A 24,157-nucleotide genomic window follows, 5' to 3' on the forward strand; every position below is an offset into this window, starting at 1 on the left:
GAGTAGGGAGAGGATAAAGGAGGAGAAGGGGGATTTAGGGAGAATGTGGGGGGAACTAGCGAAGGAAAAGGAGAAAGAGAACGAGGGGAAGGAGGTGGACAAGGATAGAGTAGAAATAGTACAGGGACAGATAAGGAAGATATATGAGGGAAGAGCAGAGAAGTACATGTTAACAGCAGGACAGGAGTTTAGGGAGAGAGGGGAAAGAGTAGATACGTATTGGATAGGGAAAGCTAGAGAAAGAAGAGAAGAGAGAGGGATAGAGGGAATAAGGGATGTGGAGGGACAGCTAAAAGTACAAAATGAGGAGATGTTGCAGGTAGGGACAGAGTATTATAGAAGATATTTTAGGGAGAGGAAAGTAGAGGTAGAAGTAGGAGATGAATTTATAAAAGAACTAGAAAAGGAGGTGCCTAACGATATAAAGCAAGAAATAAATAAAAGCATAAGGGAGGAGGAAGTGAAAGAGGCAATAAAAAGCCTGAAAAAGGGTAAGGTACCAGGGATAGATGGGATATCGGGAGAGTTTTATAAGAGGTTTAATGAAGTGATAAGCAGGGATTTAACAGAGGTGTTTAACACAATATTGGAGGATGGGGAAATGAAGGGAACAATGGCGACAGGGGTAGTGACACCAATTTATAAAAAGGGGGAAAAGGAAAATTTAGACAACTACAGGCCATTATCAATGCTGGGTGTAGACAGCAAAGTAATGGCAAAAATACTGGCAAAAAGGTTACGGAAGGCACTGCCACATGTCATCCACGTGGATCAGACATGTGGAATAGAGGGTAGAAGCACGAGGTGGAACCTACAGCTGATCAGAGATGTGGTGGCGTGGTCAGGAGACCGAAAGCTGCCATTGATGTTGGCGAGCTTAGACCAATCAAAGGCGTTCGACAGGGTGGATAGGGAATTTTTGTATAGGGTAATGGAAAAGATGGGGATGGGAGTAAAACTGATTGGCTGGGTCAAAACAATGTACAGGAGAACGTACAGCAGAGTAAGTTTGAACGGGTATCTAGGGAGGAGTTTTGAGACAGCGGGAGGTATATTACAGGGGTGTCCACTATCGCCACTCCTCTTTATAATGTATATGGAGCCGCTGGCAGAAAAGATTAGAAAGGACAGGGAGATAGTAGGGGTTTTGGTGCCGGGAGCAGGTGGGTATAGAGTGAAGGTGACACAATACGCAGACGACATGACAATTTTAGGTAGAACGGATAGGGACATAGAGAAAACATTAGACATAGTGGAAAGATTCGGAGTGGGGTCTGGGGCGAAATTGAATAGGGAAAAATCTAAGTTAAAATATTTTGGGACAGTGAAGGATAGGAAAGATTCGGTGGGAGGATTGGAGGTAAGTGAAGGACCAATAAAGATTTTAGGGGTAAAATTTGAAAACCAGGGAGCAGCAGGGTTGAACTGGGGAGAGAGACTGATAAAGATGAAACAAAAGCTAGGACTATGGACCGGGAGGAAATTGTCGTATATAGGGAAGAGCCTGGTAATTAAAGCAGAGGTACTTCCCTTTCTGATGTACCTGGCATACATCTACCCACTACCAGTGAGTGGAAGGAGGTGGGTACAAAGGGAAGTATTTCGTTTTATGTGGGGTGGAAAGTACGAGTACGTAGCAAGGGAGATAATGTATAGGAAAATAGAGGAAGGGGGGAGAGGGGTTTTAGATGTAGGATTAAAATTGGACTGCATTCATGTGGCAAGCATAATGCAGGAGCTAGCACAGGAGGGACAACACCCAGGATGGTACTTTTTGAAATTATTCTTTGCATATCAGGCACGGGGTGTAATGGAGTGGGACAATAGAGGCCCAAGAGCGGAACAGCTGCCATGGCATTATGGGCAGGCTGTTAAGTGGCTAAAGACAAACAAAGAAGGGAAAGACAGAAACATATGTACAAGCCACAAAAGATTATATGAGGAAGTTAGGAGTAGGAGGGTAAGAGAGAGTAACAGAAGGGTAGAAGTAGGGACAGTGTGGACCAGAATACAACCACTTGGGCTGGAAAATAGGCTAAAAGATATCAACTGGCAAATAGTGCATAGGAAACTACCAGTAAAAGAAATTATGTACAGGCATGGAATTAGTAAGACAAACAGGTGTCCGAGAGAGGGGTGTGGAAGGGAGGAATCAATAATACACGTATTTTGGGAATGTAAGGTAGCTAGGGAAGTATGGCAGAAGATGGGAACATGGTTGGGAAATATAAGAAAGGGGTTTAGAGTAACGTGGGAGGTTGTAGACAAAGGGATAGGAGGAATGGGGAAGGGGAGAAGCAGATTCATGTTGTGGCTAACAATAAGCCTGGTCAAGAGAGGAATATGGGAGGATAGACAGGTGGAGGTGAAGGAAGGGAAGGGAAAGGGAGTGATAGGGATAGTCAAGAAAGTCGAGTGGGAAATAAAGACAAGAATGAAAGAAGATGAAATGGACTTGGGGTGGGAAAAAGGGAAGGAAAAGTGGGGAAGATTATGGGACATGTGTATGAAAAAGACATGATGATTACACTGAATGTAATAGTGGTGGTGGGAAAGAAATGAAAATGAATGTTCTGTAAATAGTTTGTATTGAGTGACAATGTGTGTAAATAAACTTTTGTAAAATTTAAAAAAAAAAAAAAAAAATCTGTTCTTATCAGTTTAATATCTGATACGTCCTCTACCCGAGGACCATATATTAAATGGATTTTTAGGCCTGGGAGTCGGAAGAGGGGCTTGCTCCGTCCACTCCACGCATCGACCAGGTATTGCATTGCCTCCTGGCACGGTGCACCCTCATAAACGGTCAAACGAAAGAGTAATTGACGAATGCTGGTGACTGGCCCCTGCTGGAAAGCTGTTGGGATTAGGGGTACGGCGCCTTAGACCTTTGCCTAGCCTAGGCCCGGGGTTTCCTCGGTCCTTTTGCGCTAGGGAGTCCCGCTTTTCCCGCTTTTTCATTTTCCCTCCATTTTACTTAAAAAAAAAAAAAAAAAGAAAAGGCGAAAAACTTAATTTTCCCCCACCCTGTGTTTCTCCAGGCAAAGGCTGTGCTGCCTCGTCACCCACCCGACGACCCAAGGGCGCTTTTGCTGCAGGTTTTCGTCGCTCTACCTCGAGCCCTCTTCCTTGAGCGGCCGGTGGCCTACGGAGGCCTGGGCGACAGGCGAGCAGGGCTGGAGTTTCTCTTCATTCACGTACAAATCTTTCGCCTTTTACTAAAGATTTCCGTGGAGAGGAACGTTGACAAGTTCAACTTATTTTTTGAAGGCTTTGTCTTTGCAAAGCTGCTCTTTTGCTGGTGGAATGACAGAAGGTGTGTGGGCGTGAAGGCGGCCGGTCAGCGCCGTCCACTAGTCCGGATCCTCAAAAGGTAGGGCCCGTGGCCCGGCGCCTATTTCAGGTTATCGCTTCTCGGCCTTTTGGCTAAGATCAAGTGTAGTATCTGTTCTTATCAGTTTAATATCTGATACGTCCTCTACCCGAGGACCATATATTAAATGGATTTTTAGGCCTGGGAGTCGGAAGAGGGGCTTGCTCCGTCCACTCCACGCATCGACCAGGTATTGCATTGCCTCCTGGCACGGTGCACCCTCATAAACGGTCAAACGAAAGAGTAATTGACGAATGCTGGTGACTGGCCCCTGCTGGAAAGCTGTTGGGATTAGGGGTACGGCGCCTTAGACCTTTGCCTAGCCTAGGCCCGGGGTTTCCTCGGTCCTTTTGCGCTAGGGAGTCCCGCTTTTCCCGCTTTTTCATTTTCCCTCCATTTTACTTAAAAAAAAAAAAAAAAAGAAAAGGCGAAAAACTTAATTTTCCCCCACCCTGTGTTTCTCCAGGCAAAGGCTGTGCTGCCTCGTCACCCACCCGACGACCCAAGGGCGCTTTTGCTGCAGGTTTTCGTCGCTCTACCTCGAGCCCTCTTCCTTGAGCGGCCGGTGGCCTACGGAGGCCTGGGCGACAGGCGAGCAGGGCTGGAGTTTCTCTTCATTCACGTACAAATCTTTCGCCTTTTACTAAAGATTTCCGTGGAGAGGAACGTTGACAAGTTCAACTTATTTTTTGAAGGCTTTGTCTTTGCAAAGCTGCTCTTTTGCTGGTGGAATGACAGAAGGTGTGTGGGCGTGAAGGCGGCCGGTCAGCGCCGTCCACTAGTCCGGACCCTCAAAAGGTAGGGCCCGTGGCCCGGCGCCTATTTCAGGTTATCGCTTCTCGGCCTTTTGGCTAAGATCAAGTGTAGTATCTGTTCTTATCAGTTTAATATCTGATACGTCCTCTACCCGAGGACCATATATTAAATGGATTTTTAGGCCTGGGAGTCGGAAGAGGGGCTTGCTCAGTCCACTCCACGCATCGACCAGGTATTGCATTGCCTCCTGGCACGGTGCACCCTCATAAACGGTCAAACGAAAGAGTAATTGACGAATGCTGGTGACTGGCCCCTGCTGGAAAGCTGTTGGGATTAGGGGTACGGCGCCTTAGACCTTTGCCTAGCCTAGGCCCGGGGTTTCCTCGGTCCTTTTGCGCTAGGGAGTCCCGCTTTTCCCGCTTTTTCATTTTCCCTCCATTTTACTTAAAAAAAAAAAAAAAAAAAAAAAAAAGGCGAAAGACTTAATTTTCCCCCACCCTGTGTTTCTCCAGGCAAAGGCTGTGCTGCCTCGTCACCCACCCGACGACCCAAGGGCGCTTTTGCTGCAGGTTTTCGTCGCTCTACCTCGAGCCCTCTTCCTTGAGCGGCCGGTGGCCTACGGAGGCCTGGGCGACCGGCGAGCAGGGCTGGAGTTTCTCTTCATTCACGTACAAATCTTTCGCCTTTTACTAAAGATTTCCGTGGAGAGGAACGTTGACAAGTTCAACTTATTTTTTGAAGGCTTTGTCTTTGCAAAGCTGCTCTTTTGCTGGTGGAATGACAGAAGGTGTGTGGGCGTGAAGGCGGCCGGTCAGCGCCGTCCACTAGTCCGGACCCTCAAAAGGTAGGGCCCGTGGCCCGGCGCCTATTTCAGGTTATCGCTTCTCGGCCTTTTGGCTAAGATCAAGTGTAGTATCTGTTCTTATCAGTTTAATATCTGATACGTCCTCTACCCGAGGACCATATATTAAATGGATTTTTAGGCCTGGGAGTCGGAAGAGGGGCTTGCTCCGTCCACTCCACGCATCGACCAGGTATTGCATTGCCTCCTGGCACGGTGCACCCTCATAAACGGTCAAACGAAAGAGTAATTGACGAATGCTGGTGACTGGCCCCTGCTGGAAAGCTGTTGGGATTAGGGGTACGGCGCCTTAGACCTTTGCCTAGCCTAGGCCCGGGGTTTCCTCGGTCCTTTTGCGCTAGGGAGTCCCGCTTTTCCCGCTTTTTCATTTTCCCTCCATTTTACTTAAAAAAAAAAAAAAAAAGAAAAGGCGAAAAACTTAATTTTCCCCCACCCTGTGTTTCTCCAGGCAAAGGCTGTGCTGCCTCGTCACCCACCCGACGACCCAAGGGCGCTTTTGCTGCAGGTTTTCGTCGCTCTACCTCGAGCCCTCTTCCTTGAGCGGCCGGTGGCCTACGGAGGCCTGGGCGACAGGCGAGCAGGGCTGGAGTTTCTCTTCATTCACGTACAAATCTTTCGCCTTTTACTAAAGATTTCCGTGGAGAGGAACGTTGACAAGTTCAACTTATTTTTTGAAGGCTTTGTCTTTGCAAAGCTGCTCTTTTGCTGGTGGAATGACAGAAGGTGTGTGGGCGTGAAGGCGGCCGGTCAGCGCCGTCCACTAGTCCGGATCCTCAAAAGGTAGGGCCCGTGGCCCGGCGCCTATTTCAGGTTATCGCTTCTCGGCCTTTTGGCTAAGATCAAGTGTAGTATCTGTTCTTATCAGTTTAATATCTGATACGTCCTCTACCCGAGGACCATATATTAAATGGATTTTTAGGCCTGGGAGTCGGAAGAGGGGCTTGCTCCGTCCACTCCACGCATCGACCAGGTATTGCATTGCCTCCTGGCACGGTGCACCCTCATAAACGGTCAAACGAAAGAGTAATTGACGAATGCTGGTGACTGGCCCCTGCTGGAAAGCTGTTGGGATTAGGGGTACGGCGCCTTAGACCTTTGCCTAGCCTAGGCCCGGGGTTTCCTCGGTCCTTTTGCGCTAGGGAGTCCCGCTTTTCCCGCTTTTTCATTTTCCCTCCATTTTACTTAAAAAAAAAAAAAAAAAGAAAAGGCGAAAAACTTAATTTTCCCCCACCCTGTGTTTCTCCAGGCAAAGGCTGTGCTGCCTCGTCACCCACCCGACGACCCAAGGGCGCTTTTGCTGCAGGTTTTCGTCGCTCTACCTCGAGCCCTCTTCCTTGAGCGGCCGGTGGCCTACGGAGGCCTGGGCGACAGGCGAGCAGGGCTGGAGTTTCTCTTCATTCACGTACAAATCTTTCGCCTTTTACTAAAGATTTCCGTGGAGAGGAACGTTGACAAGTTCAACTTATTTTTTGAAGGCTTTGTCTTTGCAAAGCTGCTCTTTTGCTGGTGGAATGACAGAAGGTGTGTGGGCGTGAAGGCGGCCGGTCAGCGCCGTCCACTAGTCCGGACCCTCAAAAGGTAGGGCCCGTGGCCCGGCGCCTATTTCAGGTTATCGCTTCTCGGCCTTTTGGCTAAGATCAAGTGTAGTATCTGTTCTTATCAGTTTAATATCTGATACGTCCTCTACCCGAGGACCATATATTAAATGGATTTTTAGGCCTGGGAGTCGGAAGAGGGGCTTGCTCAGTCCACTCCACGCATCGACCAGGTATTGCATTGCCTCCTGGCACGGTGCACCCTCATAAACGGTCAAACGAAAGAGTAATTGACGAATGCTGGTGACTGGCCCCTGCTGGAAAGCTGTTGGGATTAGGGGTACGGCGCCTTAGACCTTTGCCTAGCCTAGGCCCGGGGTTTCCTCGGTCCTTTTGCGCTAGGGAGTCCCGCTTTTCCCGCTTTTTCATTTTCCCTCCATTTTACTTAAAAAAAAAAAAAAAAAAAAAAAAAAGGCGAAAGACTTAATTTTCCCCCACCCTGTGTTTCTCCAGGCAAAGGCTGTGCTGCCTCGTCACCCACCCGACGACCCAAGGGCGCTTTTGCTGCAGGTTTTCGTCGCTCTACCTCGAGCCCTCTTCCTTGAGCGGCCGGTGGCCTACGGAGGCCTGGGCGACCGGCGAGCAGGGCTGGAGTTTCTCTTCATTCACGTACAAATCTTTCGCCTTTTACTAAAGATTTCCGTGGAGAGGAACGTTGACAAGTTCAACTTATTTTTTGAAGGCTTTGTCTTTGCAAAGCTGCTCTTTTGCTGGTGGAATGACAGAAGGTGTGTGGGCGTGAAGGCGGCCGGTCAGCGCCGTCCACTAGTCCGGACCCTCAAAAGGTAGGGCCCGTGGCCCGGCGCCTATTTCAGGTTATCGCTTCTCGGCCTTTTGGCTAAGATCAAGTGTAGTATCTGTTCTTATCAGTTTAATATCTGATACGTCCTCTACCCGAGGACCATATATTAAATGGATTTTTAGGCCTGGGAGTCGGAAGAGGGGCTTGCTCCGTCCACTCCACGCATCGACCAGGTATTGCATTGCCTCCTGGCACGGTGCACCCTCATAAACGGTCAAACGAAAGAGTAATTGACGAATGCTGGTGACTGGCCCCTGCTGGAAAGCTGTTGGGATTAGGGGTACGGCGCCTTAGACCTTTGCCTAGCCTAGGCCCGGGGTTTCCTCGGTCCTTTTGCGCTAGGGAGTCCCGCTTTTCCCGCTTTTTCATTTTCCCTCCATTTTACTTAAAAAAAAAAAAAAAAAAAAAAAAAAGGCGAAAGACTTAATTTTCCCCCACCCTGTGTTTCTCCAGGCAAAGGCTGTGCTGCCTCGTCACCCACCCGATGACCCAAGGGCGCTTTTGCTGCAGGTTTTCGTCGCTCTACCTCGAGCCCTCTTCCTTGAGCGGCCGGTGGCCTACGGAGGCCTGGGCGACCGGCGAGCAGGGCTGGAGTTTCTCTTCATTCACGTACAAATCTTTCGCCTTTTACTAAAGATTTCCGTGGAGAGGAACGTTGACAAGTTCAACTTATTTTTTGAAGGCTTTGTCTTTGCAAAGCTGCTCTTTTGCTGGTGGAATGACAGAAGGTGTGTGGGCGTGAAGGCGGCCGGTCAGCGCCGTCCACTAGTCCGGATCCTCAAAAGGTAGGGCCCGTGGCCCGGCGCCTATTTCAGGTTATCGCTTCTCGGCCTTTTGGCTAAGATCAAGTGTAGTATCTGTTCTTATCAGTTTAATATCTGATACGTCCTCTACCCGAGGACCATATATTAAATGGATTTTTAGGCCTGGGAGTCGGAAGAGGGGCTTGCTCCGTCCACTCCACGCATCGACCAGGTATTGCATTGCCTCCTGGCACGGTGCACCCTCATAAACGGTCAAACGAAAGAGTAATTGACGAATGCTGGTGACTGGCCCCTGCTGGAAAGCTGTTGGGATTAGGGGTACGGCGCCTTAGACCTTTGCCTAGCCTAGGCCCGGGGTTTCCTCGGTCCTTTTGCGCTAGGGAGTCCCGCTTTTCCCGCTTTTTCATTTTCCCTCCATTTTACTTAAAAAAAAAAAAAAAAAGAAAAGGCGAAAAACTTAATTTTCCCCCACCCTGTGTTTCTCCAGGCAAAGGCTGTGCTGCCTCGTCACCCACCCGACGACCCAAGGGCGCTTTTGCTGCAGGTTTTCGTCGCTCTACCTCGAGCCCTCTTCCTTGAGCGGCCGGTGGCCTACGGAGGCCTGGGCGACAGGCGAGCAGGGCTGGAGTTTCTCTTCATTCACGTACAAATCTTTCGCCTTTTACTAAAGATTTCCGTGGAGAGGAACGTTGACAAGTTCAACTTATTTTTTGAAGGCTTTGTCTTTGCAAAGCTGCTCTTTTGCTGGTGGAATGACAGAAGGTGTGTGGGCGTGAAGGCGGCCGGTCAGCGCCGTCCACTAGTCCGGACCCTCAAAAGGTAGGGCCCGTGGCCCGGCGCCTATTTCAGGTTATCGCTTCTCGGCCTTTTGGCTAAGATCAAGTGTAGTATCTGTTCTTATCAGTTTAATATCTGATACGTCCTCTACCCGAGGACCATATATTAAATGGATTTTTAGGCCTGGGAGTCGGAAGAGGGGCTTGCTCAGTCCACTCCACGCATCGACCAGGTATTGCATTGCCTCCTGGCACGGTGCACCCTCATAAACGGTCAAACGAAAGAGTAATTGACGAATGCTGGTGACTGGCCCCTGCTGGAAAGCTGTTGGGATTAGGGGTACGGCGCCTTAGACCTTTGCCTAGCCTAGGCCCGGGGTTTCCTCGGTCCTTTTGCGCTAGGGAGTCCCGCTTTTCCCGCTTTTTCATTTTCCCTCCATTTTACTTAAAAAAAAAAAAAAAAAGAAAAGGCGAAAAACTTAATTTTCCCCCACCCTGTGTTTCTCCAGGCAAAGGCTGTGCTGCCTCGTCACCCACCCGACGACCCAAGGGCGCTTTTGCTGCAGGTTTTCGTCGCTCTACCTCGAGCCCTCTTCCTTGAGCGGCCGGTGGCCTACGGAGGCCTGGGCGACAGGCGAGCAGGGCTGGAGTTTCTCTTCATTCACGTACAAATCTTTCGCCTTTTACTAAAGATTTCCGTGGAGAGGAACGTTGACAAGTTCAACTTATTTTTTGAAGGCTTTGTCTTTGCAAAGCTGCTCTTTTGCTGGTGGAATGACAGAAGGTGTGTGGGCGTGAAGGCGGCCGGTCAGCGCCGTCCACTAGTCCGGACCCTCAAAAGGTAGGGCCCGTGGCCCGGCGCCTATTTCAGGTTATCGCTTCTCGGCCTTTTGGCTAAGATCAAGTGTAGTATCTGTTCTTATCAGTTTAATATCTGATACGTCCTCTACCCGAGGACCATATATTAAATGGATTTTTAGGCCTGGGAGTCGGAAGAGGGGCTTGCTCAGTCCACTCCACGCATCGACCAGGTATTGCATTGCCTCCTGGCACGGTGCACCCTCATAAACGGTCAAACGAAGGAGTAATTGACGAATGCTGGTGACTGGCCCCTGCTGGAAAGCTGTTGGGATTAGGGGTACGGCGCCTTAGACCTTTGCCTAGCCTAGGCCCGGGGTTTCCTCGGTCCTTTTGCGCTAGGGAGTCCCGCTTTTCCCGCTTTTTCATTTTCCCTCCATTTTACTTAAAAAAAAAAAAAAAAAAAAAAAAAAGGCGAAAGACTTAATTTTCCCCCACCCTGTGTTTCTCCAGGCAAAGGCTGTGCTGCCTCGTCACCCACCCGACGACCCAAGGGCGCTTTTGCTGCAGGTTTTCGTCGCTCTACCTCGAGCCCTCTTCCTTGAGCGGCCGGTGGCCTACGGAGGCCTGGGCGACCGGCGAGCAGGGCTGGAGTTTCTCTTCATTCACGTACAAATCTTTCGCCTTTTACTAAAGATTTCCGTGGAGAGGAACGTTGACAAGTTCAACTTATTTTTTGAAGGCTTTGTCTTTGCAAAGCTGCTCTTTTGCTGGTGGAATGACAGAAGGTGTGTGGGCGTGAAGGCGGCCGGTCAGCGCCGTCCACTAGTCCGGATCCTCAAAAGGTAGGGCCAGTGGCCCGGCGCCTATTTCAGGTTATCGCTTCTCGGCCTTTTGGCTAAGATCAAGTGTAGTATCTGTTCTTATCAGTTTAATATCTGATACGTCCTCTACCCGAGGACCATATATTAAATGGATTTTTAGGCCTGGGAGTCGGAAGAGGGGCTTGCTCCGTCCACTCCACGCATCGACCAGGTATTGCATTGCCTCCTGTCACGGTGCACCCTCATAAACGGTCAAACGAAAGAGTAATTGACGAATGCTGGTGACTGGCCCCTGCTGGAAAGCTGTTGGGATTAGGGGTACGGCGCCTTAGACCTTTGCCTAGCCTAGGCCCGGGGTTTCCTCGGTCCTTTTGCGCTAGGGAGTCCCGCTTTTCCCGCTTTTTCATTTTCCCTCCATTTTACTTAAAAAAAAAAAAAAAAAAAAAAAAAAGGCGAAAGACTTAATTTTCCCCCACCCTGTGTTTCTCCAGGCAAAGGCTGTGCTGCCTCGTCACCCACCCGACGACCCAAGGGCGCTTTTGCTGCAGGTTTTCGTCGCTCTACCTCGAGCCCTCTTCCTTGAGCGGCCGGTGGCCTACGGAGGCCTGGGCGACCGGCGAGCAGGGCTGGAGTTTCTCTTCATTCACGTACAAATCTTTCGCCTTTTACTAAAGATTTCCGTGGAGAGGAACGTTGACAAGTTCAACTTATTTTTTGAAGGCTTTGTCTTTGCAAAGCTGCTCTTTTGCTGGTGGAATGACAGAAGGTGTGTGGGCGTGAAGGCGGCCGGTCAGCGCCGTCCACTAGTCCGGATCCTCAAAAGGTAGGGCCCGTGGCCCGGCGCCTATTTCAGGTTATCGCTTCTCGGCCTTTTGGCTAAGATCAAGTGTAGTATCTGTTCTTATCAGTTTAATATCTGATACGTCCTCTACCCGAGGACCATATATTAAATGGATTTTTAGGCCTGGGAGTCGGAAGAGGGGCTTGCTCCGTCCACTCCACGCATCGACCAGGTATTGCATTGCCTCCTGGCACGGTGCACCCTCATAAACGGTCAAACGAAAGAGTAATTGACGAATGCTGGTGACTGGCCCCTGCTGGAAAGCTGTTGGGATTAGGGGTACGGCGCCTTAGACCTTTGCCTAGCCTAGGCCCGGGGTTTCCTCGGTCCTTTTGCGCTAGGGAGTCCCGCTTTTCCCGCTTTTTCATTTTCCCTCCATTTTACTTAAAAAAAAAAAAAAAAAGAAAAGGCGAAAAACTTAATTTTCCCCCACCCTGTGTTTCTCCAGGCAAAGGCTGTGCTGCCTCGTCACCCACCCGACGACCCAAGGGCGCTTTTGCTGCAGGTTTTCGTCGCTCTACCTCGAGCCCTCTTCCTTGAGCGGCCGGTGGCCTACGGAGGCCTGGGTGACAGGCGAGCAGGGCTGGAGTTTCTCTTCATTCACGTACAAATCTTTCGCCTTTTACTAAAGATTTCCGTGGAGAGGAACGTTGACAAGTTCAACTTATTTTTTGAAGGCTTTGTCTTTGCAAAGCTGCTCTTTTGCTGGTGGAATGACAGAAGGTGTGTGGGCGTGAAGGCGGCCGGTCAGCGCCGTCCACTAGTCCGGACCCTCAAAAGGTAGGGCCCGTGGCCCGGCGCCTATTTCAGGTTATCGCTTCTCGGCCTTTTGGCTAAGATCAAGTGTAGTATCTGTTCTTATCAGTTTAATATCTGATACGTCCTCTACCCGAGGACCATATATTAAATGGATTTTTAGGCCTGGGAGTCGGAAGAGGGGCTTGCTCAGTCCACTCCACGCATCGACCAGGTATTGCATTGCCTCCTGGCACGGTGCACCCTCATAAACGGTCAAACGAAAGAGTAATTGACGAATGCTGGTGACTGGCCCCTGCTGGAAAGCTGTTGGGATTAGGGGTACGGCGCCTTAGACCTTTGCCTAGCCTAGGCCCGGGGTTTCCTCGGTCCTTTTGCGCTAGGGAGTCCCGCTTTTCCCGCTTTTTCATTTTCCCTCCATTTTACTTAAAAAAAAAAAAAAAAAGAAAAGGCGAAAAACTTAATTTTCCCCCACCCTGTGTTTCTCCAGGCAAAGGCTGTGCTGCCTCGTCACCCACCCGACGACCCAAGGGCGCTTTTGCTGCAGGTTTTCGTCGCTCTACCTCGAGCCCTCTTCCTTGAGCGGCCGGTGGCCTACGGAGGCCTGGGCGACAGGCGAGCAGGGCTGGAGTTTCTCTTCATTCACGTACAAATCTTTCGCCTTTTACTAAAGATTTCCGTGGAGAGGAACGTTGACAAGTTCAACTTATTTTTTGAAGGCTTTGTCTTTGCAAAGCTGCTCTTTTGCTGGTGGAATGACAGAAGGTGTGTGGGCGTGAAGGCGGCCGGTCAGCGCCGTCCACTAGTCCGGACCCTCAAAAGGTAGGGCCCGTGGCCCGGCGCCTATTTCAGGTTATCGCTTCTCGGCCTTTTGGCTAAGATCAAGTGTAGTATCTGTTCTTATCAGTTTAATATCTGATACGTCCTCTACCCGAGGACCATATATTAAATGGATTTTTAGGCCTGGGAGTCGGAAGAGGGGCTTGCTCAGTCCACTCCACGCATCGACCAGGTATTGCATTGCCTCCTGGCACGGTGCACCCTCATAAACGGTCAAACGAAAGAGTAATTGACGAATGCTGGTGACTGGCCCCTGCTGGAAAGCTGTTGGGATTAGGGGTACGGCGCCTTAGACCTTTGCCTAGCCTAGGCCCGGGGTTTCCTCGGTCCTTTTGCGCTAGGGAGTCCCGCTTTTCCCGCTTTTTCATTTTCCCTCCATTTTACTTAAAAAAAAAAAAAAAAAGAAAAGGCGAAAAACTTAATTTTCCCCCACCCTGTGTTTCTCCAGGCAAAGGCTGTGCTGCCTCGTCACCCACCCGACGACCCAAGGGCGCTTTTGCTGCAGGTTTTCGTCGCTCTACCTCGAGCCCTCTTCCTTGAGCGGCCGGTGGCCTACGGAGGCCTGGGCGACAGGCGAGCAGGGCTGGAGTTTCTCTTCATTCACGTACAAATCTTTCGCCTTTTACTAAAGATTTCCGTGGAGAGGAACGTTGACAAGTTCAACTTATTTTTTGAAGGCTTTGTCTTTGCAAAGCTGCTCTTTTGCTGGTGGAATGACAGAAGGTGTGTGGGCGTGAAGGCGGCCGGTCAGCGCCGTCCACTAGTCCGGACCCTCAAAAGGTAGGGCCCGTGGCCCGGCGCCTATTTCAGGTTATCGCTTCTCGGCCTTTTGGCTAAGATCAAGTGTAGTATCTGTTCTTATCAGTTTAATATCTGATACGTCCTCTACCCGAGGACCATATATTAAATGGATTTTTAGGCCTGGGAGTCGGAAGAGGGGCTTGCTCAGTCCACTCCACGCATCGACCAGGTATTGCATTGCCTCCTGGCACGGTGCACCCTCATAAACGGTCAAACGAAAGAGTAATTGACGAATGCTGGTGACTGGCCCCTGCTGGAAAGCTGTTGGGATTAGGGGTACGGCGCCTTAGACCTTTGCCTAGCCTAGGCCCGGGGTTTCCTCGGTCCTTTTGCGCTAGGGAGTCCCGCTTTTCCCGCTTTTTCATTTTCCCTCCATTTTACTTAAAAAAAAAAAAAAAAAAAAAAAAAAGGCGAAAGACTTAATTTTCCCCCACCCTGTGTTTCTCCAGGCAAAGGCTGTGCTGCCTCGTCACCCACCCGACGACCCAAGGGCGCTTTTGCTGCAGGTTTTCGTCGCTCTACCTCGAGCCCTCTTCCTTGAGCGGCCGGTGGCCTACGGAGGCCTGGGCGACCGGCGAGCAGGGCTGGAGTTTCTCTTCATTCACGTACAAATCTTTCGCCTTTTACTAAAGATTTCCGTGGAGAGGAACGTTGACAAGTTCAACTTATTTTTTGAAGGCTTTGTCTTTGCAAAGCTGCTCTTTTGCTGGTGGAATGACAGAAGGTGTGTGGGCGTGAAGGCGGCCGGTCAGCGCCGTCCACTAGTCCGGATCCTCAAAAGGTAGGGCCAGTGGCCTGGCGCCTATTTCAGGTTATCGCTTCTCGGCCTTTTGGCTAAGATCAAGTGTAGTATCTGTTCTTATCAGTTTAATATCTGATACGTCCTCTACCCGAGGACCATATATTAAATGGATTTTTAGGCCTGGGAGTCGGAAGAGGGGCTTGCTCCGTCCACTCCACGCATCGACCAGGTATTGCATTGCCTCCTGTCACGGTGCACCCTCATAAACGGTCAAACGAAAGAGTAATTGACGAATGCTGGTGACTGGCCCCTGCTGGAAAGCTGTTGGGATTAGGGGTACGGCGCCTTAGACCTTTGCCTAGCCTAGGCCCGGGGTTTCCTCGGTCCTTTTGCGCTAGGGAGTCCCGCTTTTCCCGCTTTTTCATTTTCCCTCCATTTTACTTAAAAAAAAAAAAAAAAAAAAAAAAAAGGCGAAAGACTTAATTTTCCCCCACCCTGTGTTTCTCCAGGCAAAGGCTGTGCTGCCTCGTCACCCACCCGACGACCCAAGGGCGCTTTTGCTGCAGGTTTTCGTCGCTCTACCTCGAGCCCTCTTCCTTGAGCGGCCGGTGGCCTACGGAGGCCTGGGCGACCGGCGAGCAGGGCTGGAGTTTCTCTTCATTCACGTACAAATCTTTCGCCTTTTACTAAAGATTTCCGTGGAGAGGAACGTTGACAAGTTCAACTTATTTTTTGAAGGCTTTGTCTTTGCAAAGCTGCTCTTTTGCTGGTGGAATGACAGAAGGTGTGTGGGCGTGAAGGCGGCCGGTCAGCGCCGTCCACTAGTCCGGATCCTCAAAAGGTAGGGCCCGTGGCCCGGCGCCTATTTCAGGTTATCGCTTCTCGGCCTTTTGGCTAAGATCAAGTGTAGTATCTGTTCTTATCAGTTTAATATCTGATACGTCCTCTACCCGAGGACCATATATTAAATGGATTTTTAGGCCTGGGAGTCGGAAGAGGGGCTTGCTCCGTCCACTCCACGCATCGACCAGGTATTGCATTGCCTCCTGGCACGGTGCACCCTCATAAACGGTCAAACGAAAGAGTAATTGACGAATGCTGGTGACTGGCCCCTGCTGGAAAGCTGTTGGGATTAGGGGTACGGCGCCTTAGACCTTTGCCTAGCCTAGGCCCGGGGTTTCCTCGGTCCTTTTGCGCTAGGGAGTCCCGCTTTTCCCGCTTTTTCATTTTCCCTCCATTTTACTTAAAAAAAAAAAAAAAAAGAAAAGGCGAAAAACTTAATTTTCCCCCACCCTGTGTTTCTCCAGGCAAAGGCTGTGCTGCCTCGTCACCCACCCGACGACCCAAGGGCGCTTTTGCTGCAGGTTTTCGTCGCTCTACCTCGAGCCCTCTTCCTTGAGCGGCCGGTGGCCTACGGAGGCCTGGGCGACAGGCGAGCAGGGCTGGAGTTTCTCTTCATTCACGTACAAATCTTTCGCCTTTTACTAAAGATTTCCGTGGAGAGGAACGTTGACAAGTTCAACTTATTTTTTGAAGGCTTTGTCTTTGCAAAGCTGCTCTTTTGCTGGTGGAATGACAGAAGGTGTGTGGGCGTGAAGGCGGCCGGTCAGCGCCGTCCACTAGTCCGGACCCTCAAAAGGTAGGGCCCGTGGCCCGGCGCCTATTTCAGGTTATCGCTTCTCGGCCTTTTGGCTAAGATCAAGTGTAGTATCTGTTCTTATCAGTTTAATATCTGATACGTCCTCTACCCGAGGACCATATATTAAATGGATTTTTAGGCCTGGGAGTCGGAAGAGGGGCTTGCTCAGTCCACTCCACGCATCGACCAGGTATTGCATTGCCTCCTGGCACGGTGCACCCTCATAAACGGTCAAACGAAAGAGTAATTGACGAATGCTGGTGACTGGCCCCTGCTGGAAAGCTGTTGGGATTAGGGGTACGGCGCCTTAGACCTTTGCCTAGCCTAGGCCCGGGGTTTCCTCGGTCCTTTTGCGCTAGGGAGTCCCGCTTTTCCCGCTTTTTCATTTTCCCTCCATTTTACTTAAAAAAAAAAAAAAAAAAAAAAAAAAGGCGAAAGACTTAATTTTCCCCCACCCTGTGTTTCTCCAGGCAAAGGCTGTGCTGCCTCGTCACCCACCCGACGACCCAAGGGCGCTTTTGCTGCAGGTTTTCGTCGCTCTACCTCGAGCCCTCTTCCTTGAGCGGCCGGTGGCCTACGGAGGCCTGGGCGACCGGCGAGCAGGGCTGGAGTTTCTCTTCATTCACGTACAAATCTTTCGCCTTTTACTAAAGATTTCCGTGGAGAGGAACGTTGACAAGTTCAACTTATTTTTTGAAGGCTTTGTCTTTGCAAAGCTGCTCTTTTGCTGGTGGAATGACAGAAGGTGTGTGGGCGTGAAGGCGGCCGGTCAGCGCCGTCCACTAGTCCGGATCCTCAAAAGGTAGGGCCAGTGGCCCGGCGCCTATTTCAGGTTATCGCTTCTCGGCCTTTTGGCTAAGATCAAGTGTAGTATCTGTTCTTATCAGTTTAATATCTGATACGTCCTCTACCCGAGGACCATATATTAAATGGATTTTTAGGCCTGGGAGTCGGAAGAGGGGCTTGCTCCGTCCACTCCACGCATCGACCAGGTATTGCATTGCCTCCTGTCACGGTGCACCCTCATAAACGGTCAAACGAAAGAGTAATTGACGAATGCTGGTGACTGGCCCCTGCTGGAAAGCTGTTGGGATTAGGGGTACGGCGCCTTAGACCTTTGCCTAGCCTAGGCCCGGGGTTTCCTCGGTCCTTTTGCGCTAGGGAGTCCCGCTTTTCCCGCTTTTTCATTTTCCCTCCATTTTACTTAAAAAAAAAAAAAAAAAAAAAAAAAAGGCGAAAGACTTAATTTTCCCCCACCCTGTGTTTCTCCAGGCAAAGGCTGTGCTGCCTCGTCACCCACCCGACGACCCAAGGGCGCTTTTGCTGCAGGTTTTCGTCGCTCTACCTCGAGCCCTCTTCCTTGAGCGGCCGGTGGCCTACGGAGGCCTGGGCGACCGGCGAGCAGGGCTGGAGTTTCTCTTCATTCACGTACAAATCTTTCGCCTTTTACTAAAGATTTCCGTGGAGAGGAACGTTGACAAGTTCAACTTATTTTTTGAAGGCTTTGTCTTTGCAAAGCTGCTCTTTTGCTGGTGGAATGACAGAAGGTGTGTGGGCGTGAAGGCGGCCGGTCAGCGCCGTCCACTAGTCCGGATCCTCAAAAGGTAGGGCCCGTGGCCCGGCGCCTATTTCAGGTTATCGCTTCTCGGCCTTTTGGCTAAGATCAAGTGTAGTATCTGTTCTTATCAGTTTAATATCTGATACGTCCTCTACCCGAGGACCATATATTAAATGGATTTTTAGGCCTGGGAGTCAGAAGAGGGGCTTGCTCCGTCCACTCCACGCATCGACCAGGTATTGCATTGCCTCCTGGCACGGTGCACCCTCATAAACGGTCAAACGAAAGAGTAATTGACGAATGCTGGTGACTGGCCCCTGCTGGAAAGCTGTTGGGATTAGGGGTACGGCGCCTTAGACCTTTGCCTAGCCTAGGCCCGGGGTTTCCTCGGTCCTTTTGCGCTAGGGAGTCCCGCTTTTCCCGCTTTTTCATTTTCCCTCCATTTTACTTAAAAAAAAAAAAAAAAAGAAAAGGCGAAAAACTTAATTTTCCCCCACCCTGTGTTTCTCCAGGCAAAGGCTGTGCTGCCTCGTCACCCACCCGACGACCCAAGGGCGCTTTTGCTGCAGGTTTTCGTCGCTCTACCTCGAGCCCTCTTCCTTGAGCGGCCGGTGGCCTACGGAGGCCTGGGCGACAGGCGAGCAGGGCTGGAGTTTCTCTTCATTCACGTACAAATCTTTCGCCTTTTACTAAAGATTTCCGTGGAGAGGAACGTTGACAAGTTCAACTTATTTTTTGAAGGCTTTGTCTTTGCAAAGCTGCTCTTTTGCTGGTGGAATGACAGAAGGTGTGTGGGCGTGAAGGCGGCCGGTCAGCGCCGTCCACTAGTCCGGACCCTCAAAAGGTAGGGCCCGTGGCCCGGCGCCTATTTCAGGTTATCGCTTCTCGGCCTTTTGGCTAAGATCAAGTGTAGTATCTGTTCTTATCAGTTTAATATCTGATACGTCCTCTACCCGAGGACCATATATTAAATGGATTTTTAGGCCTGGGAGTCGGAAGAGGGGCTTGCTCAGTCCACTCCACGCATCGACCAGGTATTGCATTGCCTCCTGGCACGGTGCACCCTCATAAACGGTCAAACGAAAGAGTAATTGACGAATGCTGGTGACTGGCCCCTGCTGGAAAGCTGTTGGGATTAGGGGTACGGCGCCTTAGACCTTTGCCTAGCCTAGGCCCGGGGTTTCCTCGGTCCTTTTGCGCTAGGGAGTCCCGCTTTTCCCGCTTTTTCATTTTCCCTCCATTTTACTTAAAAAAAAAAAAAAAAAAAAAAAAAAGGCGAAAGACTTAATTTTCCCCCACCCTGTGTTTCTCCAGGCAAAGGCTGTGCTGCCTCGTCACCCACCCGACGACCCAAGGGCGCTTTTGCTGCAGGTTTTCGTCGCTCTACCTCGAGCCCTCTTCCTTGAGCGGCCGGTGGCCTACGGAGGCCTGGGCGACCGGCGAGCAGGGCTGGAGTTTCTCTTCATTCACGTACAAATCTTTCGCCTTTTACTAAAGATTTCCGTGGAGAGGAACGTTGACAAGTTCAACTTATTTTTTGAAGGCTTTGTCTTTGCAAAGCTGCTCTTTTGCTGGTGGAATGACAGAAGGTGTGTGGGCGTGAAGGCGGCCGGTCAGCGCCGTCCACTAGTCCGGATCCTCAAAAGGTAGGGCCAGTGGCCCGGCGCCTATTTCAGGTTATCGCTTCTCGGCCTTTTGGCTAAGATCAAGTGTAGTATCTGTTCTTATCAGTTTAATATCTGATACGTCCTCTACCCGAGGACCATATATTAAATGGATTTTTAGGCCTGGGAGTCGGAAGAGGGGCTTGCTCCGTCCACTCCACGCATCGACCAGGTATTGCATTGCCTCCTGTCACGGTGCACCCTCATAAACGGTCAAACGAAAGAGTAATTGACGAATGCTGGTGACTGGCCCCTGCTGGAAAGCTGTTGGGATTAGGGGTACGGCGCCTTAGACCTTTGCCTAGCCTAGGCCCGGGGTTTCCTCGGTCCTTTTGCGCTAGGGAGTCCCGCTTTTCCCGCTTTTTCATTTTCCCTCCATTTTACTTAAAAAAAAAAAAAAAAAAAAAAAAAAGGCGAAAGACTTAATTTTCCCCCACCCTGTGTTTCTCCAGGCAAAGGCTGTGCTGCCTCGTCACCCACCCGACGACCCAAGGGCGCTTTTGCTGCAGGTTTTCGTCGCTCTACCTCGAGCCCTCTTCCTTGAGCGGCCGGTGGCCTACGGAGGCCTGGGCGACCGGCGAGCAGGGCTGGAGTTTCTCTTCATTCACGTACAAATCTTTCGCCTTTTACTAAAGATTTCCGTGGAGAGGAACGTTGACAAGTTCAACTTATTTTTTGAAGGCTTTGTCTTTGCAAAGCTGCTCTTTTGCTGGTGGAATGACAGAAGGTGTGTGGGCGTGAAGGCGGCCGGTCAGCGCCGTCCACTAGTCCGGATCCTCAAAAGGTAGGGCCCGTGGCCCGGCGCCTATTTCAGGTTATCGCTTCTCGGCCTTTTGGCTAAGATCAAGTGTAGTATCTGTTCTTATCAGTTTAATATCTGATACGTCCTCTACCCGAGGACCATATATTAAATGGATTTTTAGGCCTGGGAGTCAGAAGAGGGGCTTGCTCCGTCCACTCCACGCATCGACCAGGTATTGCATTGCCTCCTGGCACGGTGCACCCTCATAAACGGTCAAACGAAAGAGTAATTGACGAATGCTGGTGACTGGCCCCTGCTGGAAAGCTGTTGGGATTAGGGGTACGGCGCCTTAGACCTTTGCCTAGCCTAGGCCCGGGGTTTCCTCGGTCCTTTTGCGCTAGGGAGTCCCGCTTTTCCCGCTTTTTCATTTTCCCTCCATTTTACTTAAAAAAAAAAAAAAAAAGAAAAGGCGAAAAACTTAATTTTCCCCCACCCTGTGTTTCTCCAGGCAAAGGCTGTGCTGCCTCGTCACCCACCCGACGACCCAAGGGCGCTTTTGCTGCAGGTTTTCGTCGCTCTACCTCGAGCCCTCTTCCTTGAGCGGCCGGTGGCCTACGGAGGCCTGGGCGACAGGCGAGCAGGGCTGGAGTTTCTCTTCATTCACGTACAAATCTTTCGCCTTTTACTAAAGATTTCCGTGGAGAGGAACGTTGACAAGTTCAACTTATTTTTTGAAGGCTTTGTCTTTGCAAAGCTGCTCTTTTGCTGGTGGAATGACAGAAGGTGTGTGGGCGTGAAGGCGGCCGGTCAGCGCCGTCCACTAGTCCGGACCCTCAAAAGGTAGGGCCCGTGGCCCGGCGCCTATTTCAGGTTATCGCTTCTCGGCCTTTTGGCTAAGATCAAGTGTAGTATCTGTTCTTATCAGTTTAATATCTGATACGTCCTCTACCCGAGGACCATATATTAAATGGATTTTTAGGCCTGGGAGTCGGAAGAGGGGCTTGCTCAGTCCACTCCACGCATCGACCAGGTATTGCATTGCCTCCTGGCACGGTGCACCCTCATAAACGGTCAAACGAAAGAGTAATTGACGAATGCTGGTGACTGGCCCCTGCTGGAAAGCTGTTGGGATTAGGGGTACGGCGCCTTAGACCTTTGCCTAGCCTAGGCCCGGGGTTTCCTCGGTCCTTTTGCGCTAGGGAGTCCCGCTTTTCCCGCTTTTTCATTTTCCCTCCATTTTACTTAAAAAAAAAAAAAAAAAAAAAAAAAAGGCGAAAGACTTAATTTTCCCCCACCCTGTGTTTCTCCAGGCAAAGGCTGTGCTGCCTCGTCACCCACCCGACGACCCAAGGGCGCTTTTGCTGCAGGTTTTCGTCGCTCTACCTCGAGCCCTCTTCCTTGAGCGGCCGGTGGCCTACGGAGGCCTGGGCGACCGGCGAGCAGGGCTGGAGTTTCTCTTCATTCACGTACAAATCTTTCGCCTTTTACTAAAGATTTCCGTGGAGAGGAACGTTGACAAGTTCAACTTATTTTTTGAAGGCTTTGTCTTTGCAAAGCTGCTCTTTTGCTGGTGGAATGACAGAAGGTGTGTGGGCGTGAAGGCGGCCGGTCAGCGCCGTCCACTAGTCCGGATCCTCAAAAGGTAGGGCCAGTGGCCCGGCGCCTATTTCAGGTTATCGCTTCTCGGCCTTTTGGCTAAGATCAAGTGTAGTATCTGTTCTTATCAGTTTAATATCTGATACGTCCTCTACCCGAGGACCATATATTAAATGGATTTTTAGGCCTGGGAGTCGGAAGAGGGGCTTGCTCCGTCCACTCCACGCATCGACCAGGTATTGCATTGCCTCCTGTCACGGTGCACCCTCATAAACGGTCAAACGAAAGAGTAATTGACGAATGCTGGTGACTGGCCCCTGCTGGAAAGCTGTTGGGATTAGGGGTACGGCGCCTTAGACCTTTGCCTAGCCTAGGCCCGGGGTTTCCTCGGTCCTTTTGCGCTAGGGAGTCCCGCTTTTCCCGCTTTTTCATTTTCCCTCCATTTTACTTAAAAAAAAAAAAAAAAAAAAAAAAAAGGCGAAAGACTTAATTTTCCCCCACCCTGTGTTTCTCCAGGCAAAGGCTGTGCTGCCTCGTCACCCACCCGACGACCCAAGGGCGCTTTTGCTGCAGGTTTTCGTCGCTCTACCTCGAGCCCTCTTCCTTGAGCGGCCGGTGGCCTACGGAGGCCTGGGCGACCGGCGAGCAGGGCTGGAGTTTCTCTTCATTCACGTACAAATCTTTCGCCTTTTACTAAAGATTTCCGTGGAGAGGAACGTTGACAAGTTCAACTTATTTTTTGAAGGCTTTGTCTTTGCAAAGCTGCTCTTTTGCTGGTGGAATGACAGAAGGTGTGTGGGCGTGAAGGCGGCCGGTCAGCGCCGTCCACTAGTCCGGATCCTCAAAAGGTAGGGCCCGTGGCCCGGCGCCTATTTCAGGTTATCGCTTCTCGGCCTTTTGGCTAAGATCAAGTGTAGTATCTGTTCTTATCAGTTTAATATCTGATACGTCCTCTACCCGAGGACCATATATTAAATGGATTTTTAGGCCTGGGAGTCGGAAGAGGGGCTTGCTCCGTCCACTCCACGCATCGACCAGGTATTGCATTGCCTCCTGGCACGGTGCACCCTCATAAACGGTCAAACGAAAGAGTAATTGACGAATGCTGGTGACTGGCCCCTGCTGGAAAGCTGTTGGGATTAGGGGTACGGCGCCTTAGACCTTTGCCTAGCCTAGGCCCGGGGTTTCCTCGGTCCTTTTGCGCTAGGGAGTCCCGCTTTTCCCGCTTTTTCATTTTCCCTCCATTTTACTTAAAAAAAAAAAAAAAAAAGAAAAGGCGAAAAACTTAATTTTCCCCCACCCTGTGTTTCTCCAGGCAAAGGCTGTGCTGCCTCGTCACCCACCCGACGACCCAAGGGCGCTTTTGCTGCAGGTTTTCGTCGCTCTACCTCGAGCCCTCTTCCTTGAGCGGCCGGTGGCCTACGGAGGCCTGGGCGACAGGCGAGCAGGGCTGGAGTTTCTCTTCATTCACGTACAAATCTTTCGCCTTTTACTAAAGATTTCCGTGGAGAGGAACGTTGACAAGTTCAACTTATTTTTTGAAGGCTTTGTCTTTGCAAAGCTGCTCTTTTGCTGGTGGAATGACAGAAGGTGTGTGGGCGTGAAGGCGGCCGGTCAGCGCCGTCCACTAGTCCGGACCCTCAAAAGGTAGGGCCCGTGGCCCGGCGCCTATTTCAGGTTATCGCTTCTCGGCCTTTTGGCTAAGATCAAGTGTAGTATCTGTTCTTATCAGTTTAATATCTGATACGTCCTCTACCCGAGGACCATATATTAAATGGATTTTTAGGCCTGGGAGTCGGAAGAGGGGCTTGCTCAGTCCACTCCACGCATCGACCAGGTATTGCATTGCCTCCTGGCACGGTGCACCCTCATAAACGGTCAAACGAAAGAGTAATTGACGAATGCTGGTGACTGGCCCCTGCTGGAAAGCTGTTGGGATTAGGGGTACGGCGCCTTAGACCTTTGCCTAGCCTAGGCCCGGGGTTTCCTCGGTCCTTTTGCGCTAGGGAGTCCCGCTTTTCCCGCTTTTTCATTTTCCCTCCATTTTACTTAAAAAAAAAAAAAAAAAAAAAAAAAAGGCGAAAGACTTAATTTTCCCCCACCCTGTGTTTCTCCAGGCAAAGGCTGTGCTGCCTCGTCACCCACCCGACGACCCAAGGGCGCTTTTGCTGCAGGTTTTCGTCGCTCTACCTCGAGCCCTCTTCCTTGAGCGGCCGGTGGCCTACGGAGGCCTGGGCGACCGGCGAGCAGGGCTGGAGTTTCTCTTCATTCACGTACAAATCTTTCGCCTTTTACTAAAGATTTCCGTGGAGAGGAACGTTGACAAGTTCAACTTATTTTTTGAAGGCTTTGTCTTTGCAAAGCTGCTCTTTTGCTGGTGGAATGACAGAAGGTGTGTGGGCGTGAAGGCGGCCGGTCAGCGCCGTCC

At 50.7% G+C, this 24,157-nt stretch overlaps 54 non-coding genes across 54 annotated transcripts; all 54 read left to right on the top strand.

The window, feature by feature from the left end:
• Positions 1 to 2,609: 2,609 nt before the first annotated feature.
• LOC134312581 (U2 spliceosomal RNA) lies at positions 2,610 to 2,799 on the top strand. Its single transcript, XR_010011571.1, has one exon. It is a non-coding gene; the product is annotated as a U2 spliceosomal RNA (small nuclear RNA).
• Positions 2,800 to 3,174: 375 nt separating this feature from the next.
• Positions 3,175 to 3,289, top strand: LOC134312781 (U5 spliceosomal RNA). Its single transcript, XR_010011698.1, has one exon. It is a non-coding gene; the product is annotated as a U5 spliceosomal RNA (small nuclear RNA).
• A 117-nt stretch (positions 3,290 to 3,406) lies between these two features.
• LOC134313272 (U2 spliceosomal RNA) lies at positions 3,407 to 3,597 on the top strand. The gene has a single exon (XR_010012159.1). It is a non-coding gene; the product is annotated as a U2 spliceosomal RNA (small nuclear RNA).
• Positions 3,598 to 3,972: 375 nt separating this feature from the next.
• Positions 3,973 to 4,087, top strand: LOC134312782 (U5 spliceosomal RNA). Its single transcript, XR_010011699.1, has one exon. It is a non-coding gene; the product is annotated as a U5 spliceosomal RNA (small nuclear RNA).
• A 117-nt stretch (positions 4,088 to 4,204) lies between these two features.
• LOC134313410 (U2 spliceosomal RNA) lies at positions 4,205 to 4,395 on the top strand. The gene has a single exon (XR_010012292.1). It is a non-coding gene; the product is annotated as a U2 spliceosomal RNA (small nuclear RNA).
• Positions 4,396 to 4,774: 379 nt separating this feature from the next.
• On the top strand, positions 4,775 to 4,889 carry LOC134312783 (U5 spliceosomal RNA). The gene has a single exon (XR_010011700.1). It is a non-coding gene; the product is annotated as a U5 spliceosomal RNA (small nuclear RNA).
• A 117-nt stretch (positions 4,890 to 5,006) lies between these two features.
• LOC134313273 (U2 spliceosomal RNA) lies at positions 5,007 to 5,197 on the top strand. Its single transcript, XR_010012160.1, has one exon. It is a non-coding gene; the product is annotated as a U2 spliceosomal RNA (small nuclear RNA).
• Positions 5,198 to 5,572: 375 nt separating this feature from the next.
• Positions 5,573 to 5,687, top strand: LOC134312784 (U5 spliceosomal RNA). Its single transcript, XR_010011701.1, has one exon. It is a non-coding gene; the product is annotated as a U5 spliceosomal RNA (small nuclear RNA).
• Positions 5,688 to 5,804: 117 nt separating this feature from the next.
• On the top strand, positions 5,805 to 5,995 carry LOC134313274 (U2 spliceosomal RNA). The gene has a single exon (XR_010012161.1). It is a non-coding gene; the product is annotated as a U2 spliceosomal RNA (small nuclear RNA).
• A 375-nt stretch (positions 5,996 to 6,370) lies between these two features.
• On the top strand, positions 6,371 to 6,485 carry LOC134312785 (U5 spliceosomal RNA). Its single transcript, XR_010011702.1, has one exon. It is a non-coding gene; the product is annotated as a U5 spliceosomal RNA (small nuclear RNA).
• A 117-nt stretch (positions 6,486 to 6,602) lies between these two features.
• On the top strand, positions 6,603 to 6,793 carry LOC134313411 (U2 spliceosomal RNA). Its single transcript, XR_010012293.1, has one exon. It is a non-coding gene; the product is annotated as a U2 spliceosomal RNA (small nuclear RNA).
• Positions 6,794 to 7,172: 379 nt separating this feature from the next.
• LOC134312786 (U5 spliceosomal RNA) lies at positions 7,173 to 7,287 on the top strand. Its single transcript, XR_010011703.1, has one exon. It is a non-coding gene; the product is annotated as a U5 spliceosomal RNA (small nuclear RNA).
• A 117-nt stretch (positions 7,288 to 7,404) lies between these two features.
• LOC134313275 (U2 spliceosomal RNA) lies at positions 7,405 to 7,595 on the top strand. Its single transcript, XR_010012162.1, has one exon. It is a non-coding gene; the product is annotated as a U2 spliceosomal RNA (small nuclear RNA).
• A 379-nt stretch (positions 7,596 to 7,974) lies between these two features.
• On the top strand, positions 7,975 to 8,089 carry LOC134312788 (U5 spliceosomal RNA). Its single transcript, XR_010011705.1, has one exon. It is a non-coding gene; the product is annotated as a U5 spliceosomal RNA (small nuclear RNA).
• A 117-nt stretch (positions 8,090 to 8,206) lies between these two features.
• On the top strand, positions 8,207 to 8,397 carry LOC134313276 (U2 spliceosomal RNA). The gene has a single exon (XR_010012163.1). It is a non-coding gene; the product is annotated as a U2 spliceosomal RNA (small nuclear RNA).
• A 375-nt stretch (positions 8,398 to 8,772) lies between these two features.
• Positions 8,773 to 8,887, top strand: LOC134312789 (U5 spliceosomal RNA). The gene has a single exon (XR_010011706.1). It is a non-coding gene; the product is annotated as a U5 spliceosomal RNA (small nuclear RNA).
• Positions 8,888 to 9,004: 117 nt separating this feature from the next.
• Positions 9,005 to 9,195, top strand: LOC134313412 (U2 spliceosomal RNA). Its single transcript, XR_010012294.1, has one exon. It is a non-coding gene; the product is annotated as a U2 spliceosomal RNA (small nuclear RNA).
• Positions 9,196 to 9,570: 375 nt separating this feature from the next.
• On the top strand, positions 9,571 to 9,685 carry LOC134312790 (U5 spliceosomal RNA). The gene has a single exon (XR_010011707.1). It is a non-coding gene; the product is annotated as a U5 spliceosomal RNA (small nuclear RNA).
• A 117-nt stretch (positions 9,686 to 9,802) lies between these two features.
• Positions 9,803 to 9,993, top strand: LOC134313414 (U2 spliceosomal RNA). The gene has a single exon (XR_010012295.1). It is a non-coding gene; the product is annotated as a U2 spliceosomal RNA (small nuclear RNA).
• A 379-nt stretch (positions 9,994 to 10,372) lies between these two features.
• On the top strand, positions 10,373 to 10,487 carry LOC134312791 (U5 spliceosomal RNA). Its single transcript, XR_010011708.1, has one exon. It is a non-coding gene; the product is annotated as a U5 spliceosomal RNA (small nuclear RNA).
• A 117-nt stretch (positions 10,488 to 10,604) lies between these two features.
• On the top strand, positions 10,605 to 10,795 carry LOC134313443 (U2 spliceosomal RNA). The gene has a single exon (XR_010012323.1). It is a non-coding gene; the product is annotated as a U2 spliceosomal RNA (small nuclear RNA).
• A 379-nt stretch (positions 10,796 to 11,174) lies between these two features.
• LOC134312792 (U5 spliceosomal RNA) lies at positions 11,175 to 11,289 on the top strand. Its single transcript, XR_010011709.1, has one exon. It is a non-coding gene; the product is annotated as a U5 spliceosomal RNA (small nuclear RNA).
• Positions 11,290 to 11,406: 117 nt separating this feature from the next.
• Positions 11,407 to 11,597, top strand: LOC134313277 (U2 spliceosomal RNA). The gene has a single exon (XR_010012164.1). It is a non-coding gene; the product is annotated as a U2 spliceosomal RNA (small nuclear RNA).
• Positions 11,598 to 11,972: 375 nt separating this feature from the next.
• LOC134312793 (U5 spliceosomal RNA) lies at positions 11,973 to 12,087 on the top strand. The gene has a single exon (XR_010011710.1). It is a non-coding gene; the product is annotated as a U5 spliceosomal RNA (small nuclear RNA).
• Positions 12,088 to 12,204: 117 nt separating this feature from the next.
• On the top strand, positions 12,205 to 12,395 carry LOC134313416 (U2 spliceosomal RNA). The gene has a single exon (XR_010012297.1). It is a non-coding gene; the product is annotated as a U2 spliceosomal RNA (small nuclear RNA).
• Positions 12,396 to 12,770: 375 nt separating this feature from the next.
• Positions 12,771 to 12,885, top strand: LOC134312794 (U5 spliceosomal RNA). The gene has a single exon (XR_010011711.1). It is a non-coding gene; the product is annotated as a U5 spliceosomal RNA (small nuclear RNA).
• Positions 12,886 to 13,002: 117 nt separating this feature from the next.
• Positions 13,003 to 13,193, top strand: LOC134313417 (U2 spliceosomal RNA). The gene has a single exon (XR_010012298.1). It is a non-coding gene; the product is annotated as a U2 spliceosomal RNA (small nuclear RNA).
• A 375-nt stretch (positions 13,194 to 13,568) lies between these two features.
• On the top strand, positions 13,569 to 13,683 carry LOC134312795 (U5 spliceosomal RNA). Its single transcript, XR_010011712.1, has one exon. It is a non-coding gene; the product is annotated as a U5 spliceosomal RNA (small nuclear RNA).
• A 117-nt stretch (positions 13,684 to 13,800) lies between these two features.
• On the top strand, positions 13,801 to 13,991 carry LOC134313418 (U2 spliceosomal RNA). Its single transcript, XR_010012299.1, has one exon. It is a non-coding gene; the product is annotated as a U2 spliceosomal RNA (small nuclear RNA).
• A 379-nt stretch (positions 13,992 to 14,370) lies between these two features.
• On the top strand, positions 14,371 to 14,485 carry LOC134312796 (U5 spliceosomal RNA). The gene has a single exon (XR_010011713.1). It is a non-coding gene; the product is annotated as a U5 spliceosomal RNA (small nuclear RNA).
• Positions 14,486 to 14,602: 117 nt separating this feature from the next.
• Positions 14,603 to 14,793, top strand: LOC134313445 (U2 spliceosomal RNA). The gene has a single exon (XR_010012325.1). It is a non-coding gene; the product is annotated as a U2 spliceosomal RNA (small nuclear RNA).
• A 379-nt stretch (positions 14,794 to 15,172) lies between these two features.
• On the top strand, positions 15,173 to 15,287 carry LOC134312797 (U5 spliceosomal RNA). The gene has a single exon (XR_010011714.1). It is a non-coding gene; the product is annotated as a U5 spliceosomal RNA (small nuclear RNA).
• A 117-nt stretch (positions 15,288 to 15,404) lies between these two features.
• On the top strand, positions 15,405 to 15,595 carry LOC134313279 (U2 spliceosomal RNA). The gene has a single exon (XR_010012165.1). It is a non-coding gene; the product is annotated as a U2 spliceosomal RNA (small nuclear RNA).
• Positions 15,596 to 15,970: 375 nt separating this feature from the next.
• Positions 15,971 to 16,085, top strand: LOC134312799 (U5 spliceosomal RNA). Its single transcript, XR_010011716.1, has one exon. It is a non-coding gene; the product is annotated as a U5 spliceosomal RNA (small nuclear RNA).
• Positions 16,086 to 16,202: 117 nt separating this feature from the next.
• On the top strand, positions 16,203 to 16,393 carry LOC134313419 (U2 spliceosomal RNA). The gene has a single exon (XR_010012300.1). It is a non-coding gene; the product is annotated as a U2 spliceosomal RNA (small nuclear RNA).
• A 379-nt stretch (positions 16,394 to 16,772) lies between these two features.
• Positions 16,773 to 16,887, top strand: LOC134312800 (U5 spliceosomal RNA). Its single transcript, XR_010011717.1, has one exon. It is a non-coding gene; the product is annotated as a U5 spliceosomal RNA (small nuclear RNA).
• A 117-nt stretch (positions 16,888 to 17,004) lies between these two features.
• On the top strand, positions 17,005 to 17,195 carry LOC134313446 (U2 spliceosomal RNA). Its single transcript, XR_010012326.1, has one exon. It is a non-coding gene; the product is annotated as a U2 spliceosomal RNA (small nuclear RNA).
• Positions 17,196 to 17,574: 379 nt separating this feature from the next.
• Positions 17,575 to 17,689, top strand: LOC134312801 (U5 spliceosomal RNA). Its single transcript, XR_010011718.1, has one exon. It is a non-coding gene; the product is annotated as a U5 spliceosomal RNA (small nuclear RNA).
• Positions 17,690 to 17,806: 117 nt separating this feature from the next.
• LOC134313381 (U2 spliceosomal RNA) lies at positions 17,807 to 17,997 on the top strand. The gene has a single exon (XR_010012263.1). It is a non-coding gene; the product is annotated as a U2 spliceosomal RNA (small nuclear RNA).
• Positions 17,998 to 18,372: 375 nt separating this feature from the next.
• Positions 18,373 to 18,487, top strand: LOC134312802 (U5 spliceosomal RNA). The gene has a single exon (XR_010011719.1). It is a non-coding gene; the product is annotated as a U5 spliceosomal RNA (small nuclear RNA).
• A 117-nt stretch (positions 18,488 to 18,604) lies between these two features.
• Positions 18,605 to 18,795, top strand: LOC134313420 (U2 spliceosomal RNA). The gene has a single exon (XR_010012301.1). It is a non-coding gene; the product is annotated as a U2 spliceosomal RNA (small nuclear RNA).
• A 379-nt stretch (positions 18,796 to 19,174) lies between these two features.
• On the top strand, positions 19,175 to 19,289 carry LOC134312803 (U5 spliceosomal RNA). The gene has a single exon (XR_010011720.1). It is a non-coding gene; the product is annotated as a U5 spliceosomal RNA (small nuclear RNA).
• Positions 19,290 to 19,406: 117 nt separating this feature from the next.
• On the top strand, positions 19,407 to 19,597 carry LOC134313447 (U2 spliceosomal RNA). Its single transcript, XR_010012327.1, has one exon. It is a non-coding gene; the product is annotated as a U2 spliceosomal RNA (small nuclear RNA).
• A 379-nt stretch (positions 19,598 to 19,976) lies between these two features.
• Positions 19,977 to 20,091, top strand: LOC134312804 (U5 spliceosomal RNA). Its single transcript, XR_010011721.1, has one exon. It is a non-coding gene; the product is annotated as a U5 spliceosomal RNA (small nuclear RNA).
• Positions 20,092 to 20,208: 117 nt separating this feature from the next.
• On the top strand, positions 20,209 to 20,399 carry LOC134313382 (U2 spliceosomal RNA). Its single transcript, XR_010012264.1, has one exon. It is a non-coding gene; the product is annotated as a U2 spliceosomal RNA (small nuclear RNA).
• Positions 20,400 to 20,774: 375 nt separating this feature from the next.
• Positions 20,775 to 20,889, top strand: LOC134312805 (U5 spliceosomal RNA). Its single transcript, XR_010011722.1, has one exon. It is a non-coding gene; the product is annotated as a U5 spliceosomal RNA (small nuclear RNA).
• Positions 20,890 to 21,006: 117 nt separating this feature from the next.
• On the top strand, positions 21,007 to 21,197 carry LOC134313422 (U2 spliceosomal RNA). Its single transcript, XR_010012303.1, has one exon. It is a non-coding gene; the product is annotated as a U2 spliceosomal RNA (small nuclear RNA).
• Positions 21,198 to 21,576: 379 nt separating this feature from the next.
• Positions 21,577 to 21,691, top strand: LOC134312806 (U5 spliceosomal RNA). The gene has a single exon (XR_010011723.1). It is a non-coding gene; the product is annotated as a U5 spliceosomal RNA (small nuclear RNA).
• A 117-nt stretch (positions 21,692 to 21,808) lies between these two features.
• Positions 21,809 to 21,999, top strand: LOC134313448 (U2 spliceosomal RNA). Its single transcript, XR_010012328.1, has one exon. It is a non-coding gene; the product is annotated as a U2 spliceosomal RNA (small nuclear RNA).
• A 379-nt stretch (positions 22,000 to 22,378) lies between these two features.
• LOC134312807 (U5 spliceosomal RNA) lies at positions 22,379 to 22,493 on the top strand. The gene has a single exon (XR_010011724.1). It is a non-coding gene; the product is annotated as a U5 spliceosomal RNA (small nuclear RNA).
• A 117-nt stretch (positions 22,494 to 22,610) lies between these two features.
• Positions 22,611 to 22,801, top strand: LOC134313280 (U2 spliceosomal RNA). The gene has a single exon (XR_010012166.1). It is a non-coding gene; the product is annotated as a U2 spliceosomal RNA (small nuclear RNA).
• Positions 22,802 to 23,177: 376 nt separating this feature from the next.
• LOC134312808 (U5 spliceosomal RNA) lies at positions 23,178 to 23,292 on the top strand. The gene has a single exon (XR_010011725.1). It is a non-coding gene; the product is annotated as a U5 spliceosomal RNA (small nuclear RNA).
• Positions 23,293 to 23,409: 117 nt separating this feature from the next.
• Positions 23,410 to 23,600, top strand: LOC134313423 (U2 spliceosomal RNA). The gene has a single exon (XR_010012304.1). It is a non-coding gene; the product is annotated as a U2 spliceosomal RNA (small nuclear RNA).
• A 379-nt stretch (positions 23,601 to 23,979) lies between these two features.
• Positions 23,980 to 24,094, top strand: LOC134312810 (U5 spliceosomal RNA). Its single transcript, XR_010011727.1, has one exon. It is a non-coding gene; the product is annotated as a U5 spliceosomal RNA (small nuclear RNA).
• The last annotated feature ends 63 nt before the right edge of the window (positions 24,095 to 24,157 follow it).

Source organism: Trichomycterus rosablanca, chromosome 4 (assembly GCF_030014385.1).
Source record: "Trichomycterus rosablanca isolate fTriRos1 chromosome 4, fTriRos1.hap1, whole genome shotgun sequence".
NCBI classification, from domain to species: Eukaryota; Metazoa; Chordata; class Actinopteri; order Siluriformes; family Trichomycteridae; genus Trichomycterus; species Trichomycterus rosablanca.